The sequence below is a fragment of the Podarcis cretensis genome (genome assembly GCF_951804945.1).
Source record: "Podarcis cretensis genome assembly, chromosome: 1".
Lineage (NCBI taxonomy): Eukaryota > Metazoa > Chordata > Lepidosauria > Squamata > Lacertidae > Podarcis > Podarcis cretensis.
The window spans coordinates 97,341,042-97,352,339 of record NC_137170.1 but is presented as its reverse complement, the minus strand read 5'-3'; positions in this window follow the sequence as shown (position 1 = coordinate 97,352,339).

The window sequence follows — 11,298 nt, the reverse complement described above, 5'->3', positions numbered from 1 at the left end:
GACATATGGTTGTCAAGCCTCTGCTTAAAGACCTCCAAAGAAGGAGACTCCACCACACTCCTTGGCAGCAAATTCCACTGTCGAACAGCTCTTACTGTCAGGAAGGTCTTCCTAATGTTTAGGTGGAATCTTCTTTCTTGTAGTTTGGAACCATTGCTCCGTGTCCGCTTCTCTGGAGCAGCAGAAAACAACCTTTCTCCCTCCTCTATGTGACATCCTTTTATATATTTGAACATGGCTATCATATCACCCCTTAACCTCCTCTTCTCCAGGCTAAACATGCCCAGCTCCTGCATCGTGCCAGACAATAATAGCAATCAAACAAGTGAGTAGGGAGGGGGAAGACTTAAATATTAGTATTTGATTCACTTGGGTGCTAGAGAGGGATGCTAATATAAAAACAGAGATTGTAGTACACCTGTGCATCTCTTCCCCCCCACCAAAAATGATCCAGCCCAATAGCCTGTTTGGCAGAATCTGTGCATTATGCTGAAGCCAGACATTCTTGTGGGAATTTCCGAGACAAAACAAAGTAATGACATTAACTCTTGGGGTTATTTGTAAACTTTGCTGCTGCATGCTTTTCTCCTTGTCCTGTTTGAAAACCAAAATACCAGGATCTTTAAAACATACAATTTTCCTTGAGTTGCCATAGGGAAATAAAATGACTCCCTGTGATCTAAAGCTAATCTAATGAATCTAGCAAGCTTTGGTTCAGTCTGGCAGGGGACAGTTATTTTCACTCCGCTTGATCATCACTTTTATTCCTTTATTCTCAACAGATGCACTTTCACTTGTTTAGTAGTAGTACTTTTTCCTCCACAATCTAAGCGACGGAAAGAGGGGGTATGTAATCTGATTTTCACTACTAGTATAATTAAGTCACAAAAAAAGCATATTTAAGGCAGCATTAAAAGATCCAATTTAAGCTTGCAAAAGAAAAGGGAAATCAATGGGGATATAATGCTGAAAATCTATCCTTAATGCAGCATGCTTCGTCTTCAATACGTCCTGCTGGGCTGAGCTTGAGCAGAGCATTGAAAGGAAATAGTAATGCCAACTGCATATTCATGTTCATCTCCAGCAGCATAATGGGTGCATCCAATTTGTCATGATGCCACAGTGAAGATGGCACAGCAGTAGCATGGATTTATGTCACCTTTACTGCCTTTGGAAGTTGGTGCTTCTTGCTGGGTGGTATTTGTCAAATGAAGCTGGTCCTTGAATCATTCCCTTGAATCACATGAAAGAACGAAAATATTGCTTACAGAATGTGAGTGGGCTGGGAATATACTTCTAGATACTTTGATTCAAGACCCTGATTTACATCGTACTCCATCATCGCCTGCTATTCTACCAATGCTCTATGTGATCCCGCAGAATGTATTACTTAAAGCAGCAGTGGGAAGCCTCAAGCCTGTCAGACAAATTAGGCCCAGTCAGGGTCCTAATTAGGCTCATGGTGCCATTTTCCCCGAACTGTGCCCAGCCAATGTAGGTGTGAGGAAAGTGAACAAATAGGAGCCTTTAAGTGTGGTCTAGATTGTCCCTTGGAAAGTGGGGCTTGAATCTGGCAGCAAATAAAAGCCCCACTGAGACTGCTTCCACTTGGGAGCTCCTGAGGGGTGAGGTCTAGGGGTGAAGTCAAACCATTGCGTTAGCAGCATCAAAGTGACCTGCCCAGGGCACAAGCCTGGGCAGTGTGTATGAAGATCCTGGGCTGCCTAGACAACAAGACCCCTCTCTCAGCCTCACTGATGTGGTCCGAAGGAAAGCAGAGCAATACACTAGGTTCCAGCTTGGCAGCAGGAGTTGCTAGAAGGAGGTACACATCATCCAACCATCTTAGGGACCCCACTCTGGATTTGTGCAGGGTTAACTCCTTAGCCTTTTCTTTTCCCAAAAGGCAACTGAGGTTTAGGATGAGAGTTTTCCTTCTCCTAGATGAGCTACGTTTCCCAGGTTGACAAGCCCCATCTGTTCCTCACTTCCATCTATAGCAGATACAGAAACCGCCTTCTTTACCCTTGGACCCACTATTGGTCTCATCTGCTCAATCTGCTAGAGCCTGTCTTCACATGCAGGGAAAGTCCCTAGCTTACTGAAAGTTTAAGACTCATCATCTACCCTCAACTAGTTTAGCCAACCTGGGGTGTGGCCGCTGTTGCATGCTGACAGCTTCTAAGAGCCACAGGTGAGAACTGAATGCAGGGTGGGGACCAAAGGCGGACAAACTACCCGAGAAGTGCCCCCTCAGAGGTAAAGGTAAAGGTAAAGGGACCCCTGACCATTAGGTCCAGTCGTGGCCGACTCTGGGGTTGCAGTGCTCATCTTGCTTTATTGGCCGAGGGAGCCGGTGTACAGCTTCTGGGTCATGTGGCCAGCATGACTAAGCCGCTTCTGGCGAACCAGAGCAGCACATGGAAACACCGTTTACCTTCCCACTGGAGCAGTACCTATTTATCTACTTACACTTTGACGTGCTTCTGAACTGCTACGTTGGCAGGAGCAGGGACCGAGCAACGGGAGCTCACCCCATCACGGGGATTCGAACCGCCAACCTTCTGATCGGCAAGTCCTAGGCTCTGTGGTTTAACCCACAGCACACCCCATAAACTCCAACCATTCCCTGCCAAAAGTGGGGGGTTGCAATAATTCAGTTGGAGACAACAGGTTTCCGATCAGGAGTCCCCGAGTGCAGCCAATCCCTGATAAAAGTAGGGATCCACTTGGGTGTCACTATATATTTTTAAAAATTAAAATAAAATTAAAGCCTTGCTGTTCATTGGCAGTGGAAGAAGTTTTGTGTCTAAGTATTGTTGGCCTATAGTAGCATCGTATATTTGAAGTGATAATTTGTGGAATGCCTGTCTTAGGGCTGACAGTAGCAGATTCAGACCATTTTGTAGTCGCAGTTGTGATTAAATTTGCCATTAACTACAAGCTATATAAATTCATTAGTATCCATTAATGATCAGAGCCTCTGGCAATATCTGTGTAACTCATTCTCCTGAGACTGAGCACTTTGCCTTCATTACCGCTCTGTTGATATTTTCATACAATATGGTTTTGTCTTATTTATTTATTTATGCTATCTTCTTGATTAATCATGTGCCTTTTATTCTTCCAGAGGGGTAGCTGTGTTGGTCTGTTGCAAAAGAACAAGGAGTCTTATAACTCTTTAAAGACTAACACAACATAAGCAATGCTAAATCCAGGCTTGTTAGACCTCATACAGGAACATTAGAAAGAGGCAATTGCCGATATCATTTCTAACTCCTTGTGATAACAAAAGACTTCACAGTGTGACACTACAACCAGAGGTGGATTTTTGGTATGGTGGGTCCGTGAGCTTTATTCAGGCCGCATCTGCACTATACGTTTAAAGCAGTATCATACCACTTTACACAGTTATGTCTTCCCCCAAGAAACTCTGTACACCCCAAAGAAGTGTACTTTGTTAAGGGTGCTGAGAGTTGTTAGGAGACTCACAGAGTGGTTTAATGATCAATGCCCCCTCCCAGGAAACTGAACAGCATGATGCTGTTGAAACTAATTATGCTATAGTCACATTTATACTGATGCGGGGGTCGGGTCCTCGAACCACAAGGACTCTCCTCCCTGGAAGAGAGGGGAGTGGTTGTGGGTGGGAGCCCGAGCACTGCCCCTAGCAGGGGGCGTTAGCCCCCTGCCTCCACCTCACCTGGCTGGCGCCCACGCCCCTCTGTAGGCATCCAACGAGGTGCCACATAGGGGGCGTGTTCGGCAGCCTTTTGCTGCAGCGCCAGCCTCTCCCCGGCCTCATTCTTTGCCGTCGTCTCGTCGCGAGTCACCCACCCTCCACTCCCTTTGAGTTAGGGTTAGGTCATTGGCCTTGCTATGGACCTTAGGTTGGTCGCCCTGGTTGCCTAGAGGGCCTGGTAGGAGTTTTTCCATTTGGCATTAGGCTTTTTGGTTTTTTCGCCTACCTCATAGCAATCGTCACAACTTTCGTGGTATTGGTGGGTAGGTTAGGCATTGGAATAATGTGTTGTGGTGTGTCGAAGTGCTAGGTGTGGCCATCACCTATGCCTTCAATTTTTGGGTATTCCGTTAAAGGAATCTGGCGGTCGTGTATTCCGTCCGAAGCCTGCTTGGTGGGAGGCCATGGCACGACCCTCGGTGACATCAGGGGTGAGCCTATAGTTGGATTAGCATCAACAGGCTCCACCTACTGATGAATAAACCCACTTGTTTTAGAGATCCAATGCCTAAGCCAATACCTTTTCACTGCTGTAATCAATAAAGTTGTGTCCTTTCCTTGCCCATTAACCTTATATCACGTGTCTTTGTGTATTCATTTCACATTGCGGGGGTCGGGTCCTCGAACCACAATCACATTTATACTGCTTCCAAAGAGATTGGGCATATGTGTTTCATCCACTTTACTTCCACGACAACCCTGTGTAACAGGTGCATAAATTAGTTTAGCAAGACTGGCTATCTGAATAAGTTTGTGGCTTTAAACGCTGATCCCCTCAGTCAAAGCCACACATTCTAGTCAGTGTATCACATCAAAACGGCTCTTTGAAACATCTGATATCTTACACGCCTGCTAAATGTTTGGTGGGCTGCTAATGGTAACACAATACCAATTAATTCATTCACAATATTTGTATCCTTCCTAAAATACAAGGGTTGTCTCTCTCTACTGTAACATTCTTGCAAATTGAAAAGGAAAGGGAAATTCACCCTCCTCTCCATAACCTCTCTTTTCTTTCTTCATGTGATGCTTTCTTATGGGAGTACCTTCTTCAACTCTGACAGCCTCTCAAGTAGAGAGGTGTGTTTCAGGAGAACTGAACACGCCCAATACATGTGGGGTGCTAATGATTCAAATAGACCAGGCATACAATTCCCATCATCCCTGACCACTGTTCCTGTCAGCTAGGGATGATGGGAGTTGTAGTCCCAAAACAGCTGGAGGGCCAAGTTTGGCCATGCCTGAATTAGACACTGTAAACCAGCTAGAGCAGCTGTGGCATACCTGTGGACCTCCAAATGCTATTAGACTCCAACTCCCATCATTTCTAGCCAGCATGGCCAATGGCCAGAGATTATGGGAGCTGAAGTCTAACAACATCTGGAGGGGCACAGGTTCCCTATCTCTGAGATTGTAGTTCGGAGATAACTACATTGATGCAAATGGGCAAAGGAAGCCGAGCTCATTCCACTTCAAAATTATATATGAAAATCAGTATCCTATCCAACTCAAGAAAGATGTCCAGTGTTTCAACAGTATTTCGAAGCAAAAATGTTCTGTGCTTCCCTTGCCAAGAATAATGGTCAAAGTGATGGATGTGGCAGCTTGCTATAAAAGGTCTCTTCTAGTTATTATCCTTTGTCATGTGAATTATCTGCAAAAAAGAATTTGACTATAATTTTATGTTGTTAAATCCAATTTATCACTATCATTTAAGATTATATGGTAATTTATCATCAAATACTATCAATTGCAACTTGACACGACATTTGAATTCCCTCTCCAGTCTTTGCCTAAGGATCCTTTGAATATGTCTGCCTTTAAAACAGAAGCAGGGAGGTATGATTGCTCTGTTTTGAAGTAAGAAAAAGGCTTGAAAATGAATGATGATTGTCTATATCTTAAATCCAACAAAAGGAGTGCAGCTCTCAGTGAATTCAATGTAGGCTTACTTTCAGCTTTGCAGCCACAGCTAAACTATCAGCACATTCACTTTGACTGATGGCAAGCTGAAGGAAACATGGATCAACCCATGCTTTCCCAGAGGAACAGGCGTCTTCCTGACAGATGAGCTTTCAGGTAGAGCAGGACATTCCTCAAGACTCACCCCTCTGATGTCAGAGCATGAGGATAGACTACTAGTCTTCCTTGCTGTGGTACAATGGCTATAATCCTTGTCAAGCATTCACTACATATGATTAACAATCACTCCCTGCCATGCCTACATAGCTTCCTATGAAGTCCCTAGCAAGTCCTGCCCTCTGCTGTCAACGTTATCCTTGGGTGAAACAATGTTCTTGGATGGAACAATGTTCTCTTGAAAGTCCAGAGTTTCCACCCACAGGAAGAGTCTACCCCTGGTGCTACAAGGCAGGCGTCTATGATCAGTTAATACAATTTTCTGGATGTGAGGCGGAACCTCATCCCCATGGTTTTTCCTTGGTTCATAAGATGGGAAAGATGCGGCCACAGGAAGAGCATTTGCTTGAATGTAGAAATCAGATTGCCCACCGAAAGAATCCTAAACTTAAGTTTCAAGTGTTTAAGACTGCACACCTGAAATGGTGGTAGCAACAATGATTTCTTTGATGTGACAATATAATACCAGCAGAAAGCATGATTAGATTTTCAAAGATTAGAAGCTGCAGGGAGATTGGAATTTAATAGCAATATAGTTTGGGAAGCCTCGAGGAATCTCTGTCCTTCATGTTGAAATTCTAATTTGAAATTAGCAAGCTGTTTCATCTGCCAGATGAGAGTAATTGAACTTTGGCGCACTAGACATAGAGAACAGAGAAAAACCTGCCATTTGTTTCCCACGTCACCCATTTTATTACCTTGAAGATCAGAGGCACCAAAAGTTAACACTATTTCATATATGTATGTGTAAAATGTATTTCCTTCAATATTTTCCTTTCCATCTGCCTTCAGAACAAGTTCTGACCACGAGGAAAGGCTGGAGTGGGAAAATGTGGCAGGCCACCTACTTCCTGTGGAATAACATGAGCAACCTGAGGACATATCTAAGGTTACGTAGGATAACTACTAGCAGAGAGGAATATGTGAACCTCAGTCCTTGAAGTGAAATAATATCATCTTAGCTTTTCGAAAATGCTTCCAGAGCAATTTATATTTGCTACACTGTGCAGTGATGTAATATTAAAATTGGTTTGATCTCTATACAGAAGATAGCTATTTAATGCTAACCCCTGAATCATGATGAAATGTGTATTTGGTTTGAAACTACCTATATAAAGCCAATTGCACTGTTGGTGCATCATGGGCAGAAGTTATTTAATCAACAGCTAATTCCTGATGAAACTCATTGACGATTGTGAACTACATGACCAGTCCACCAATCAAGCAACTTCTTTCTTGTTGGATATTTTCTTCATTTGGCTTAATCCTTGTGATGGTTTACCATATTTACTCGAGTAAATGGTACTGTATTTACCATCCCTCGGTGCTGGCACAAGAAGAGGTAGGAGATGATATGCCTCTCCCCACTCCAATGCTTGAGGCTATCTGCGTCTTCTATGCTGCCCTCCATCATCCCATACTCATAACTCCCACCAGCACCACCTGAAACTATTATTTCTCCCAGTAGGAGAGCTCTACAAGCCACATTTTTAACACTGGTGGACCAGGTTATAAGAAAGACATACTTCCCCTCAGTTGTTCAGTAGGGGCATTAAGCTCAACAAATAGAACCCAGTTAGTTCATCACAGCCTGATGATGACAAGGAGAGGCAGGCTTGTTCTCTAGTGCCACGGGTGTTGTGGAATGTATTCCCTAATGATATATGGGAGGCCCCATCTGTACTGGTATTCTGCTGACTTTTGAAGCTGCTTACACATGCATGCCTGTGATATCTTAACCCAAGCCTCCCGTTTTGCTTTAATAAAACATTATTATTACACATTTTAATAATGGTTGTTCATATTTCAATAGGATTGTGTATTTTAATTATGGACTGTTTTTAATGAGTCTGTGTTTTAAGCATTTTGTGGAATTGTTGGGCATTAAGTGGTATATTAATTAATTAATTGCAATTATAATAGCAACACCTGAATTAAATTAGAAAAATCAGCAAAAATCAGTCACACTTCTTCCACTTCTCTCTGCTTATTAGTTACATTTAAAAATACAAATTATGAACAGCATATAATAATTATTTTTTTATATTTTAATATTTTTTATTTATACCCCGCCCTCCCCAGCCAAGGCCGGGCTCAGAGCGGCTTACAAACAATAATAAAAACAAGAAGAATGATTACAACTTAAAAACAAAAATAAAATACATTAAAATAATGGAACATTAAAATATTAAAATGTAGCCTCATCGCAGGAGGAGAAGGAAAAGAAAGAAAAAGAGAGAGGGGGGGGGAGGGAATCAAATTGGCTCCAAGCCAAAGGCCAGGCGGAACAACTCTGTCTTACAGGCCCTGCGGAAAGAAATCAGATCCTGCAGGGCCCTGGTCTCATGAGGCAGAGCATTCCACCAGGCTGGAGCCAGAGTTGAAAAGGCCCTGGCTCTGGTTGAAGCCAATCTAACTTCCTTAGGGCCCGGGACCACTAAGGTGTTGCTATTTATGGACCTTGAGGCTCTCCGTGGGGCATACCGGGAGAGGCGGTCCCGTAGGTATGAGGGTCCTAGGCCGTGAAGGGCTTTAAAGGTCAAAAGCAGCACCTTAAATCTGACCCTGTACTCCACTGGGAGCCAGTGCAGCTTGAAAAGCACTGGGTGAATATGCTCCCATGGCAGAGACCCCGTGAGGAGCCTCGCTGCAGCATTCTGTACCCGCTGGAGTTTCTGGGACAGCTTCAAGGGCAGCCCCGCATAGAGCGAATTACAGTAGTCAAGCCTGGAGATGACTGTCGCATGGATCACTGTGGCCAAGTCGGGGCGGGAAAGGTAAGGGACCAACTGCTTGATGCGGCGAAGGTGGAAAAATGTCGCCTTGGCTGTTGCTGTAACCTGCGCCTCCATGGAAAGGGAGGCATCAAGGATTACACCCAAACTCTTTAACGGAAGGCAATGGCACTAATTGGGCCCCCGCAAGAGAAGGGAGTTGGTCCCTCATCCCCATGCCATCCCGACCTAGCCATAGGACCTCTGTCTTCGAAGGATTTAGTTTCAATTGGCTCCCACGAAACCATCCAGCCACAGCTTCCAAGCATCTGGTCAGTGTGTTCGGGGTCGAGTCGGTGTGGCCATCCATCAGCAGATAGAGCTGAGTGTCATCAGCATATTGGTGACAGCCCAGCCCAAAGCTCCGGATAATCTGGGCAAGGGGGCGCATAAAGATGTTAAAAAGCATCGGGGAGAGAATTGTGCCCTGCGGCACTCCACACACCAAGGAGTGGCACGATGACATTTCCCTCCCTAGTGCCACCCTCTGTCCCCGACCAGAGATAAAAGAGCACAACCAGTTACGGGCTATGCCCTGTATCCCCACATCTGCGAGGCGGTGGTCCAGAAGATCATGATCGACCATGTCAAAGGCTGCTGACAAATCTAAAAGGATCAGCAGTCCTGACCCGCCTCGATCCAGGTGTCTACGGAGATCATCTGTTAGGGCAACCAGAGCCGTCTCCGTCCCAAAACCAGGACGGAAACCGGACTGAAATGGATCTAATGCCGATGTTTCCTCCAGAAACCTACCAAGCTGTTCAGCAACCGCTCTCTCAATTACCTTACCCAGGTATGGAAGATTTGAAACTGGGCGGTAATTGGAAAGGTCTAAGGGATCTAATGAAGTTTCTTTTAAGAGTGGACACACCACTGCTTCCTTCAGTTCCCCTGGGAATGTCCCCGTGTCAAGGGACAAATTGATAATTTCAACCAGGGGGGTCCGCACAACATCTGGACACTCCCTAATCAGCCAAGACGGGCACGGATCGAGGAGGCAGGTGGTGGGCCTACCAACTTGGAGGAATCTATCCACATCAGTAGGGAGTATCCGATCGAAATGGTCCAACACTGGACCTGAAGTCAGTCGAGGGGCCTCCAGTTCAGTCACTGTATCTAAATTGGCAGGGAGGTCACGGCGGAGCAACAGGACTTTCTCCGCAAAAAAACTCGCGAATGCCTCACAGCTGTGGGTCAAATTTGTGCTTAAATTTGGTTGTTCTCCTAAGGACGTTATTGACCTAATTATTCTAAAAAGTTGTGCCGATTGAGAGCTAGCGGATGCAATGGAAGCTGCAAAGTAAGATTTCTTAGCAGCTTTCATAGCCGTCTCATAGGCTTTCATAAGCGTCCTATAAGATGTTCTTGAGGCTCCGTCACGAGTCCGTCGCCATACTCGCTCTAGCCGTCTGAGATCCCGCTTCATTTTCTGGAGCTCCTCAGTAAACCAAGGGGCCCGGTTTCGACGGGGTCGCAGAGGGCACTTAGGTGCGATCTCATCAATGGCTGCCAAGAGCCGGTTATTCCAGTCCTCAACAAGGTCATCTAATGAGTCGCCAGGAGGAGCAGGGTTCCGCAAGGCTTGTCGGAATCTATCAGGATCCATCAGTTTTCGTGGACGAGCCCAAATAGGTTCGCCACCCGAGCCAGGGAGGAGTGAGAAGTCAATCTTGGCTTTCAGGGCGTAGTGATCAGACCATGGCACTTCCACAGCAGGGAGCATGATCACATCTATGCCAGCCCCAAAGATCAGATCCAGCGTGTGGCCTGCTTGATGAGTGGGGCCCAAAACAACTTGGGAGAGCCCTAGTGTTGCCATGGAAGTCACTAGGTCCAGAGCCTGTGAGGAGGGAGCGGCATCGGCATGGACGTTGAAGTCTCCCAAAACCAGTAGGTTTGGGAACTCCAAGGCCCAGCCCGCCACCACCTCCAGCAGGTCTGACAGGGTGGCTGCAGGTGTGCTGGGTGGTCGGTACACCAGCCAGACAGCCAAGCTCTCCTTGGTGCCCCACACGAGACCAACACATTCAATGCCGGAGATCGTCGGTGATGGCAGAGCTCTGAAAGAGCAATATAAGAACATATAAGAATTAGGAGACTGATACACAACAAAACAAAGTGATTTAAAACCTACTAATTACAATTATTATTATTTTCCTGCCAAAGACTCCTGCCTACACTTGACAGTATTTTCTTGGCTTGCATAAATGTTTAAAAGACTGAAGATTATTCTGCATATTGATTTTCCTTCATACTCCACAGATAAATCAATAGGATGTGAAGATGAGGCTCCATTAAAATGATTTCTGGTGGCATCAGTTTTCTCTGAAAGTTTCCGTCAGAATGACCCTTGAATTTCTCTATAAGAGGTCATTTAAACAATAACTACAGTAAAATATTATGGTTCTTTCAGTTTTAGATGGTGATTTGTTGTGGGTTTCTTTGGTGGGGGAGGGGGGATGTTGTTCATACATAATGCCCAAGAAGCATTTGTTCTCTTGAGAACACAAACCAGTATGCTTTATTAGGAAATATTTAAATAACCAAATTGCCATGATTTTTTCCAGGTGCATTATTATTTTAGCACACTACATGGATGAGTCTACTGTTAATGATGGTTACTCAGTGGTTGCTTTTTGCCAG